General features: G+C 38.7%; 1 protein-coding gene across 9 annotated transcripts in view; it reads right to left on the reverse strand.

The window, feature by feature from the left end:
- The window catches only part of MCF2L2 (MCF.2 cell line derived transforming sequence-like 2), a 254,021-nt gene that overhangs the window by 177,434 nt on the left and 63,353 nt on the right, over positions 1-13,234 (reverse strand). The gene's annotated exons all lie outside the window — the stretch shown is intronic.

Here is a 13,234-nt window from a genome sequence, read left to right on the forward strand (position 1 = left end):
GATTCTAAGGGGGAAGCAAGAGATAGGTAACATCCCTAGAAAAGGATCAGATCTTGTTGCTTGTGGATATGAATGAATTCCTCTTTCTAAGGATATTGACCTTAGAAAATGGAGGGGGAAATGCTTGAAGGCCTCTTAGTGGCAACTCCAAGACAGTCTTACTCTTTCAGTAGAGTGGGGCAGAAAGCAGGAATAGCAGAATAATTACTTAGATACCATAATCAACAATGCTCCTTCCTTTCCTCCCTAGCTCCCTCCCTCCCTCCCTCCTCTCTCTCTCTCTCTCTCTCTCTCTCTCTCTCTCTCTCTTTCTCTCTTTCTGACGGAGTCTCACTCTGTCGCCCAGGCTCGAATGCAGTGGCGCGATCTCGGCTCACTGCAAGCTCTGCCTCCCGGGTTCACGCCATTCTCCTGCCTCAGCCTACTAAGTAGTTGGGACTACAGGGGCCCGCCACCACGCCCGGGTATTATTTTTTTTTCTATTTTTAGTAGAGACAGGGTTTCACTGTGTTAGCCAGGATGGTCTCGATCTCCTGATCTCGTGATCCGCCCGCCTTGGCCTCCCAAAGTGCTGGGATTACAGGCATTAGCCACCACGCCCGGCCATCAACGCTATTCAAGTCCACACCAGTCACCCGAGGGTCCTGTTAAACATACCAATTTCAAGTCATGAAGTTGGGGGTGATGCCCCAGATTCTGCATTTCTGACAAGTTTGCAGGTGATGTTCATTCTGGGGCCTCACTTGGAGTGACTAGGACAGTGGGTCCCTCCTTCTCCACTCCCCACCCCCTTGTGAATAAAGAGCAGCTGGCTGTAGCATTTGCCCCATCTGTAGCCTTGCAAACCTCTTCCTTTGCAAAGTAGATTTGCCAGGACAGTGCCTAGGCTATAGGAGTTGAAGCTAAGGAGAAGGAAGAGCAGCACTTGAAGAAACTTCAGACCATATGCATGAAAGACTCAAAAGGAGAATACAAAGAGCAGGTCTTTCTAGAAATAAAATTGACTTAAAAACAAAACAAAACAAAACAAAACACCTCTGCTCTGGAGCAAAGTATTCTTCATTATAAAAAATAAAAGTATTGCAGAGCGTGGTGGCTCACGCCTGTAATCCCAGCACTTTGGGAGGCTGAGGCAGGCTGATAAAGACGTCAAGAGATCAAGACCATCCTGGCCAACATGAAACCCTGTCTTTACTAAAAATATAAAAATTAGCTGGGTGTGGTGGCACGCACCTGTAGTCCCAGCTACTCAGGAGGTTGAAGCAGGAGAATCGCTTGAACCCGAGAGGCAGAGGTTGCAGTGAGTCGAGATTGCGTCACTGCACTCCAGCCTGGCAACAGAGCGAGACTCCGTCTCAAAATAAATAAATAAATAAATAATAAAAATAAAAGTATTGCCTGTTCCTAATCAAGCATCCCTAAAGGAAAATCTATTTATAGGACCCACTCACTGTTGCAGAGTCTACTGACCTCAATTTCCTCCCATTCAAGTACAAGTACTTTGGTTAAACAGATCTACCCAATTGCAAAGGAAATCCAAGCCAGATAATTATATTAACAACATAACCCTTCGAAAATATAAAAAGGCAACCAAAGATCTCCTGAATTGAATAAAAGCAAAGCATCAAAGAGAAAGATTGAGGTGAACAAACGGAACAGCCAATCTAGAAACAACGAAAACAACTACAAGAAAAGTTTATATTTTTTCTAGTCAGTAATCTCAGACTCTTGAAAGAATACTCCATCCATAAAACAAGAACACACTCTTATGAAAAGGGAGCAAGGGGAGAATAAGAAATAGTTCTCAGAAATTAAACATATGATGTTAGAACCTAAAAATGTATAGAAGAGTTTTTTAAAAATGCACATGGCTGATAACAAAATCAGTGATCTGAGATTACTGATTAGTCATCTAGTAATGAAATCATTAGTGATCTGAAATCAGTGATTTGAAGTTTATCAAAAACAAAACAGAGGGACTTCTGGGTAGCTGAGCAGAATCTGAATTGTCACGTATCCTCTCAGAACTATGCAGATAAACCAAAAGAATAAATAGAGCCACACAAATCCCATGCCTTGCGAATAACTAGAAGATTAAGAACACTACAAACTTCAAGCTACTTATAAACATTTTTTAAAAAACAATCAAGATACTAATTTTCAACAGAACTATTTCTTGAGCTCCTGCTCCTAGCTTCTGCAGAGAGCTAAGGAGTGCCAAGAGAAGAGGCCATTGAGATAAAACCACTCACAGGAAAAACAAAACAAAAAAGAGTCCACTTTAAGCGCAAAGATACAGGTCAATCATCCTTAATCCAAAAATCCAAAATCCAAAATGCCCCCAAATCTGAAACTTTTTGAGCACTGACGTGATGCCAAAAGTGGAAAAACCCAACACCTGACTTCATGTAACAAGTTGCAGTTAAAACGCAAGCATAGACACACCGTTTATTCAGCATCCTCAAGGGGATAAAGACTCTCCCAGCCCTGTTCAGCTGCAGTGTATCTTTTCCATGCACATCCTGACTCCCCTGTGCAAGCACACCCATGACGGGTAATAAAATGGCATGTGTACAGGCCAGATGCATCAGTGGCAGGTTCCCCATGATGCTCTGCATGGGACCAAGACCTACGAGTATTACTCACTGTGGTTTTCTGCTTATTCTCTTCTCCATGATGTAAAGATATTTTTCGAAATGTCCAAAAAAAAAAAAAAAGGCCAGCAGACACCCCTATGAGTAACAGTGATAAGAAAAAGAGGAAGCTTATGTTTATCTATAGCACAGAAATTCAAGCAGTTGGAGAAACTGGACAGCAGCATAAGTAAGAAACATCTTACAGAAGAGTATGGTATTAGTGGCTGGGCGCTGTGGCTCACACCTATAATCCCAGCACTTTAGGAGGCTGAGAAGGGTGGATCACCTAAGGTCAGGAGTTCAAGACCAGCCTGGCCAAGATGGTGAAACCCCTTCTCTACTAAAAAATACAAAAAATTAGCTGGGTGTGGTGGCAGGCTGCTGTAATCCCAGCTACTTGGGAGGCTGAGGTAGGAGAATTGCTTGAACCTGGGAGGGACAGAGGTTGCAGTGAGCCAAGATCGTGCCATTGCACTCCAGCCTGAGCAACGAGAGTGAAACTCTGTCACAAAAGAAAAAAAGAAGAAGAAGAAGAGTGTGGTGTTAGAATGCATACCATATATGACCTAAAGATATAGAATGATAAATTGTTGATGCTCCATGCAAAAAGTGATGAACAGAAATGAACAAAAAAATACAAAAACACAACATAAAGGTAAAAATGAAGCTCTTGATCATGTAGTGAAAGAGTAGATCCATCAGCACTGCAGTGAACTTGTGCAACTTAATGGTATGCTGCTTATGAAACAAGCAAAAATCTATCACAATGAACTGAAAATTGAAAGGAAGTGTGAATATTCAACAGGCTGGTTACAGAAAATTTGTTGTTAAGAAACAGGATCTCATTCTGTCCCTCAGGCTGGAGTACAGTGGCTTGATCACAGCTCACTGCAACCTCGAACTCCAGGGCTCAAGCAGTTCTCCTACCTCAGCCTCTTGAGTAACTGGGACTACAGGCACGTGCCACCACCTCCAGTGGAAAAGTTCATTGGGGTTTTTTTTGTTTGTTTGTTTGTTTTTCTGTTTTTCTTAAATTCTAAATCTTTACTGAAGCAATGGAGAAATTCATTGACAAGTTTGCCAAGGTCACTACTGATGAAAATTTGACACCCGAATAAGCCTGGGATGCTGATGAAACATCACTGTTTTGTCTATTCCCCCAAAAAGACATTGACTGCAGTGATAAGACAGCCCCTACAGGCCTGTAGTCCTAGCTACTTGGGAGGCTGAAATAGGAGGATTGCTTGAGCCCAGGAGTTCAAGGCTGCAGTTAGCTATGATCATGCATGCCACTGCACTCCAGCCTGGGTGATAGAATGAGAAGCTGTCTCAAAAAATAAATAAATAAATAAATAAATAAATAAATAAATAAGCCAGAATGCCTCCTCCTCCTCATCCCTAGAGGACCCACTTCTTCCTGTTTCTTCAACTACTTCTGATGTTTCTTCTCACCTAGAAAAATAACATATAGTGTACTAGGCCAGGCGTGGTGGCTCACTCCTATAATCCCAGCACTTTGGGAGGCTGAGGTGGGTAGATCACCTGAGGTCAGGAGTTTGAGACCAGCCTGGCCAACACAGTGAAACCTCGTCTCTACTAAAAATAGAAAATTAACTGGGTGTGTTGGTGCATGCCTGTAATCCCAGCTACTCATGAGGTTGAGACAGGAGAATCTCTTGAATCTGGGAGGCAGAGGTTGCAGTGAGCTGACATAGCACCATTGCACTCCAGCCTGGGCAAGAAGAGTGAAATTCCATCAGAAGGAAGGCAAGGTGAGGGGAGGAGAAGGGAGGGGAAGGGAGGGGAAGGGAGGGGAAGGGAGGGGAAGGGAGGGGAGGGGAGGGGAGGGGAAGGGAGGGGAAGGGAGGGGAAGGGAGGGGAGGGGAGGGGAGGGGAAGGGAGGGGAAGGCAGGGGAAGGGAGGGGAGGGGAGGGGAGGGGAAGGGAAGGGAGGGGAGGGGAGGGGAAGGGAGGGGAAGGGAGGGGAAGGGAGGGGAAGGGAAGGGAGGGGAGGGGAAGGGAAGGGAGGGGAGGGGAGGGAAAGGAAGGGGAGAGAGAGAGCGAGAGAAAGAAAAAGGAAGGAAGGAAGGAAGGGAGGGAAGGGAGGAAAGAAAGAAGGAAGGAAGGGAGAGAATAAGAAGGAGAAAAAGAAGGAGGGAAGGGAAGGGAGAGAGAGAGAGAGAGAAAGAAAGGAAATAAAGAAAGAAAGAGAGAGAGAGAAAGAGAAAGAAAGAAAACACATAATGTACAATAACCTTTTAATCAACACATGGCATTGTAGGTGGAAACTGAAAGCCTGCTGTTGTTTGTCCTTGTTGCTGTTGTTTAACAGCAGATGCAAGAATGCTGGTAATGCTACTGTACTGCTTAGTTACTGATATGGTTTGGCTCTGTGTTCCCACCTAAATCTCACGTTGAATTGTAATCCCCAATGTGGAGGGAGGAATCTGGTAGGAGGTGATTAGATCATGGGGGCAGATTTCCCCCTTGCTGTTCTCATGATAGTCAGTGAGTTCTCATGAGATCTGATGGTTTAAAAGTGTGTGGCACTTCCCCTATCACTCTGTCTCTCTCCGGCCACCATGGTAAGACATGCTTACTTCCCCTTCACCTTCCACCATGATTGTAAGTTTCCTGAGGCCTCCCAGCCATGCTTCCTGTACAACCTGTGGAAATGTGAGTCAATTAAACTTCCTTTCTTCATAAATTAACCAGTCTCAGGTAGTGCTTCATAGCAGTGTGAGAATGGACAAATACAGTTACCCTGAACACATTATTTGTTTTTGCTATAATAATGGTATGTCTTATTATTTACTATTAAATACTTAAGTGTGAATAAGTATAAGATAATAGTTGTTTATCAGTAGCATGAAAGTTCAGATTCAAGGATAACAGTGATGCCAAACCACCACAGACTGTCCACATGGGTGGCTGAGAGAGTGACATCTTTGCTTTCTGATGGATCAATGCATACGAACTGTTTCATGCACAAAATTATTTAAAATATTGCATAAAATTACCTTCAGGATATGTGTATGTGAAATATAAGTCAATTTTGTGCTTAGACTTGGGTTGCATCCCAAGATATCTCATTAGGTATACACAAATATTCCAAAATCTGAAAACATCTGAAATACTTCTTGTCTCAAGAAATTTTTTTTTGAGATGGAGTCTTGCTCTATCACCCAGGCTAGAGTGCAGTGGCACAATCTCAGCTCACAGCAACCTCCACTTCCTGGGTTCAAGTAATTCTCCTGCCTCAGCCTCCTGAGCAGCTGGGACTACAGGCACACGCCACCATGCCCGGTTAATTTTCGTATTTTTAGTAGAGATGGGCTTTCACCACCTTGGCCAGGCTGATCTCGAACTCCTGACCTCGTGATCCACCCGCCTCAACCTCACAAAGTGCTGGGATTACAGGCATGAGCCACCACACCCAGCCTCTTGTCTCAAGAACTTTGGAGAAGAGATAATCTGTACTGAAAAAGAGTTCCGGAGCATCAGGGCACTGACAAGAGAAGGAATCAAAGAGGCAGTCTTGGAAAGGCACAGCTTCTGGGAGAGAAAATGAAAAGAAAGGCAAGACAGTGGCTGTGTGGTAAAGGCAAAAAGAACAGGTAAAATTTAGCATCTTACAAGATTTAAAAAAAAAAAAAAAAAAGACAAGGATACAAATCCCTTTCCTTAATCTCGAAAAAAAAAGGTTTTAAGGCCATCTATCAAAGAAACTACATTTAGATATACTAACAGAAGATGATGTTCTTGAACTAGAAATCTTGTAAACCACCCCAAACCACCAAAGCTGTCAATTAAATGGAAGATGCAAGCAGTAGTTATCTACATAAGACTACTATAAGGAGGAAAAAGAGAAAATAAGAATAAAAATGTTTACTTTCAATAGAATGAGAAGATAAGACACATTTCTTTATATCTTTATATCTTATAAAGAAATGTTACCTAAAATATCCAAAGAACTGTTGAAACTCAACAATAAGAAAATGAACAACCCAATTTAAAAATGAGCAAAAGACCTGAACAGACACCTCACTAAAGAATATTTACAGATGACAAATAAACATATGAAAAGGTGTTCAACATCATATGTCTTTGGGGAATTACAAATTAAAACAATAATGAGATACTATCATATATATTAGAAAGATCAAAATCCTAAACATTGACAACACTAAATGCTGGCAAAGAGCAACAGGAACTCCCATTCACTGCTGGTGGGAATGCAAAATGGCACAGCCACTTTAGAAGACAGTTGGGCAGTTTCTTACAAAACTATGCATACTCTTACCATAAGATCCATTAATTCTGCTCTTTAGTATCTACCCAAATGAGCCAGAGATGCACATCTACACAAAAACCTGCACACAGATGTTTATAGAAGCTTTATTCATAATCGCCAAAACCTGAAAATAACCATGATGCAGGTGAATGGAAAAATAAACTGTGGCATACCCAGACACTGGAATATTATTTAGGACTAAAAAGAAATGAGCTTTAAGCCATGAGAAGACTTGTGAAAGTCTGCTGAAAGATGCCAATCTGAAAAGCCTACATATTGTATAAGTCCAACTGTATAACATTCTGGAAGAGGCAAAACTATGGAAACAGTAAAAGGATCAGTGACTGCTAGGGACTGGGACACGGAAGATGAATAGGTGGAGCACAGAGGGTTTTCAGGGCAGTGAAACTATTTTGTATATTACTACAATTATAGTAGACACATGTCATTACACATTTGTCAAAACTCATGGCATGTATTGTACCCAGAGTGAACCATATGTAAACGATGGACTTCAGGTAACAATGATGTATCAGTGCAGCTTCTTCAACTGTGACAAATGTACTACTCTGGTGGGGAACATTAATGGCCAAGATTGTGCATGTGTGTGGAACAGGGGTATATAGGGACTCTCTGTACTTTCCATTCAATTTTGCTGAAAACTGTTATAAAATAAAGTATATCTTTAAATAAACTTTTTAGATAATGAAAATTGCTCCCAAAAATATAGTCATTAAGCAGAAAAAAATATAGCTTTCCAAATTGAATTACATATCTTCAAACAAACATCTGGAGACAGAGGGAGTGGGTGGCACTTTAAATAAGAAACTCAAAAAACAAGAACAGAAGTAAACTTCTTAATATATAAAAAGAGAAGAAGTGAAATCAGAGTTAATGAAGACAGAAAAATAAAAGGAAAAGACAACCTCATATGAGAAAAGCAGTCTAAATTACAAGAAACCTAAGGGATATCATATTTGAACAAAAACTTTAATAAAAGGCAGTGAATAACATTGAGAAAACAAACAAGAATGAATGAAAATGAAAAAAACAAAATTTTAAATGAAAAAAGTCAGAAAGAAAGTGGATGAAATAGAAGCCTGACAGAAAAGAACCAATGTGCTTATAATTGGAGTCTCTAAAAACTAAAAACAACAGAAATAATATTTCAAATATAAGTAATATAATCCAAGAAACTTTCAAAAAACACAAAAAACTTGAATCTACATATACCTAAAAGGGCCCAGCAGGCACCTGGAAAAATCTACCTGAAACAATAAACTGTAAGACATATCTTAGTAAACTGTTTGGCTTTAAAGATAAAATAAAAATTCTCAACACCTTCAGGGAAAAAATGAAATGATTTATCGGGATAAGAGAAACAGGAAGACATCATACTTCTCAAAGCAACATACAATTCATGGCAAGAATGTAATAGCATTCTAGGACAACTCATGAGCAAAAAGTGTGAAACAAGAATTTTATATCAAGACAAGCTGGCCTTCAACTATTGAGGCAATAGAAAAACAGTTATAAACATGCAAAAACTCAGGGAATTTTGTAGCTATAAGCCCGTCTTGAAGAATCTAGTAAAGGTTGGTCTTCATCCAATCAAAAGATAACTTGGGGGAGCTTCAGCAAAAGGATATATTTAATATATTTAATGGTAGGTCTAATATCAGACATAGTAGAATAAAAACATATACAAGTAATGCAAGTTTAAAAATGGAAGAAGAAAAGAGGGGAGAAGAGAAAAGAATAAGCTCATTGATTCTTGTACAGGCAATAGGTGGGAGTCAGAGAATATTATTAAAAACTGACAAACTAGACAGCAAAAGATTACCTTTAAAAATAGAGACTAAGAACATTTTTAAAAGGTATAAATACAAGAACAAAATTCCAAATCTTCTTAAATACCAAAAGAAGTTAAAAATAAAGAAGAGCAAAGAAAATATGTATATAAAAATATAGTAAATATAATCCACCTAGCGCCGGGCGCGGTGGCTCAAGCCTGTAATCCCAGCACTTTGGGAGGCCGAGACGGGCGGATCACGAGGTCAGGAGATCGAGACCATCCTGGCTAACACGGTGAAACCCCGTCTCTACTAAAAATACAAAAAACTAGCCAGGCGAGGTGGCGGGCGCCTGTAGTCCCAGCTACTCCGGAGGCTGAGGCAGGAGAATGGCATAAACCCGGGAGGCGGAGCTTGCAGTGAGCTGAGATCTGGCCACTGCACTCCAGCCCGGGCTACAGAGCAAGACTCCGTCTCAAAAAAAAAAAAAAAAAAAAAATCTATATATATATATAGATATAATCCACCTAGCAGTTATAAAATGATGACAAAATTGACACCCAACAAATCATTCCTATCAATATATATGAATGGACTTAATTCACTTTTTCTAAGAAAAATATTTTCAATTTAACTCACAAAGAAAGAACCAACTACAGATGCTCCTTGACTTACAATGGGTTACATCTTGACAAAACCATCTTAAGTTGAAAATATCCTAAGTCAAAGATGCATTTAATACACCTAACCTACTGAACATTATAACTTACCCTAGCCTACCTTAAATGTGTTAAGAACACTTACATTAGCCTACAGTTGAGCAAAATCATCTAACACAAAAGCTTATTTTATAAGAAAGTATTGAATATCTCATGTAATTTATTAAATACTGTACTGACAGTGGAAAACAGAATGGTTGTATGGGTACCATCATAAAGTTAAAAAAATCACAGGTTGAACCATCGTAAGTCAGGGATTATCAGTATACAAAGTCTATAAGAGGAAGACCCAGAGCAAAGTTATTAATTTCCCTACTATATCAAATTCCTATGAAGTAAACCAATTCCTATAAAGGAAGTGAGCTGGGCGCGATGACTTGAGCCTGTAATCCCCATTCTTTGGGAGGCTGAGAAAGGAGTATTCCTCAGCACAGGAGTTTGAGACCAGTGTGGGCAACACAGGGAGACCCCATCTCTACAAAAATATAAATAATTATCCAGGCATGGTGGTGCATGTCTGCAGACCCAGCTACTTGGGAGGCTGAAGTGAGAGAATCGCTTGAGCTCAGGAAGGTCAAGGCTGTAGAGAGCCATGATCACACCACTGCACTCCAGCCTGGGTGACAGGGCGAGACCCTGTCTCAAAAGCAGGTAGAGAGAAATATACTTTAAACAGGAGATTTTAATACACTGCTTTCAGTACAAGATAGAGCAAATAGACAACATAACAATAAAGTTATAAAAGACCTACATGACATAATCAATAAGGGAAATATAATGACTATGTCTTAAGCTTTACATCCTGATAATAGAGGACTCACCATCTTCTAAAGTACACATGGAACATCCACAGAAATTGATCACGATGTAAGTCAACAAAGAAAACACTTGAAAATTTTAAAACTTTACTATTAATAACTCTTTGGTGAAGGGAAAATGTAAAGTAAAATTTCAGAATTTCTAAAATATAATGACAAAACACTACATATCAGAATGTATGGGTTTGTTTAAAGCAGTAAATGGAGACAATTCATAGCCTTAAACATTTATATCATCAAGATAAAAGAATCAAAGTAAATTATCAACTCAAAAAATGAAAGAAAATGAAGCAAACCAAAAGGAAGAACAGAAAGGCAATATTAAAGATAAAGGCAGAAATGAATAAGGTAGAGAATGGAAAAAACAATAGATCTAATTAGTAAATCAAAGTCCCACTTTTAAAATTAGCAAAATAAATCAGTCACTAGCTAACTTAAGGAGAAAAAAGAGGAGGGGAGGAAGGGGAAAGCACAGGTACACAAAATGAGAAATGGCAAAAGAAACTGAAACAAAACATTAAAAATCCCTAAGAAACAACCTTGCACACCCCTATGCAAAAAAATTTGAAAACCTGGATATAAATAAGCAATTTCCTAGAAAAATATATGTTACTTAAGTTAACCTTATCAGAAATATAAAACTTAAACAGGACCAATTTAGCTGAAAGAAAAAGTTATCAAGGCCCAGATGGTTTCACAGGGGAATTCTACAAAATCAATGACTATATACATGTAGTCTCAATGTCACAAAATTGTTCCAGAGCTTTAAAAAATGAAAGAAGACTTTAAAATACTATGTATAAAGCAAGCGTAACATTGATATCTAAACTTAATAAAGACAGTACAAAAAGTAAAATTATTAGTTAAAGGATATAATGGTAGATAGATCCCATTTACAATAGCAACAAGAGATCAAAAACTTAATAAAATTACAAATCTATACCAGAAAAAAAAAATGTAAACATTCCTGAAAGACACAAAAGTAGACTTGAACAAACAGAAAGACACTTCTTTTTGATAGGATGATTTTAACACAAGAAAAATTTCACTTTTACCTACATTGATTTGTAAATATAACACAGTCCCAATGACAAGACCAACAAGCTTTTCTTTTCCTTCTTATGAAATTAGAGAAATAGACAGAAAACAGGAAAGAACAGTTAGGAAAACATTGGAAAAGAAGGCAAAGCTTAAGGGATGGGGAGAAGTGATTAATCTCACTAGATATTAAACAACTTAAATCCTCTATAATTAAAAGTTTATTGCTCATTTATGAATAGGCAGACACACCAATTAATTCTCAAGTCACTGAGGCAAAGATGGACTTTTAAAATTAATAGTGTTCAGGTAACTGAATAGACATTTCAAGAAAGATAAACTTGGATCTATACTTCATACCAACCACAAACAATCTCATCAGAGCTGACAGTAAAAACAGAAAGCATACTATATTACAGGAAAGCCTGGATGAATTGCTCTATAACGTAGATTTAGGAACACTTTCTAACAATGACTCAAAATTTAGATACAATAAAAGAAAAATCAATATATTTGATGACATAAAAATTCCGCATGGAAAAAAGCATCCTAAGCAAAGACAAAGGACAAATTAAGAAGTGAGAGAAAAATGTTTGCAATATACATCACAGATAAAGGGCTAATATACCAATTACATAAATAATTCTTAAAAATTGAGAGAAAAATAAAAATCAAAAACTCAATAGAAGAAGAATGCAAAAACATGAATAGACATTTCAGTACATACATATATATATAAGTAAAAAGTAAACTGATAAAGAGATGAAAAATAGAAACAGAAACAGAAAATAGAGTTGGAGGGGAGAAATACTCAAAGAAACAATAGTGAAAAGAATTCTAAGTCTAAGAAAGACTTTACTCAGGTTTGAAGGCCCAGGAGAGAAGGAAAAAGGTTTGAAATTTCAAACCTACAACAAAATAAACAGTTTACCTACAAAGAAATGAGATTGATCTTTGTGCGAAGGATTAGCATTGTTATCAGTAACACTGGATGCTACAAACCAATGGGTCAATGTTATTTACATTAAAAACTCCATTCCCAGCCAAACTACTAATCAAATACGAGGACAAATATAGTCATTTTCAAATGTTCAAGGTACTGTTAAGATTTATTTACCGGCCGGGCGCTGTGGCTCACATCTGTAATCCCAGCACTTTGGGAGGCCGAGGCGGGCAGATCACCTGAGGTCAGAAGTTCCAGACCAGCCTGGCCAACATGGCGAAAATCTGTCCCTACTTAAAATACAAAACTTAGCTAGGCATGGTGGCGTGTGCCAGTAATCCCAGCTACGCGAGAGGCTGAGGCAGGAGAATCGCCAGAACCCGGTGGGCAGAGGCTGCAGTGAGCTGAGATTGCACCACTGCAGCCTGGGCAACAGAGCAAGACTCCATCTCGAAAAAAAAAAATTATTTACCATACATGCTTTTGGAAGATAAAATAATTTTTTAAGTGTTTCAATGAAAATGAAATTCAAAACAGAGGGCACTTTCCCAGAGACACAATGTAAAACACTCCCAGGTTGACAGCTTGCAGTAGATCTAGACAGCAACAACCCTGAATTATAAGAGCAGACCAGAGGGCCTCAAAAGAATATCTTCAAGAAGTAAGTGTATGCATTACACACTCTATAATAAAGAATCTGCAAGATATTAATAATGCAATAAAGATATACGCCACTTCTATAAAATAGGGAAAAAAGAAGGGCAATTAGAAATGCCAGGTGAAAATGCACATAAAAAAGTCATTGTCTGAATCTGAAATAAATTAAATTACGGAATGATTTTGAGTAGCTGATGGGGTATAAGGAAAGACAACCCATTTTACTTTACCATTTGTGCTTCCTCCTTTCAGTGATACAGGTTTAATGACATAGGATTACATCTGTCCCTTGAGAGAGGTCCAATCTATTATGTATATATAATGTATATCACAGAAT

The sequence above is a fragment of the Macaca fascicularis genome, chromosome 2 (genome assembly GCF_037993035.2).
Source record: "Macaca fascicularis isolate 582-1 chromosome 2, T2T-MFA8v1.1".
NCBI lineage: Eukaryota > Metazoa > Chordata > Mammalia > Primates > Cercopithecidae > Macaca > Macaca fascicularis.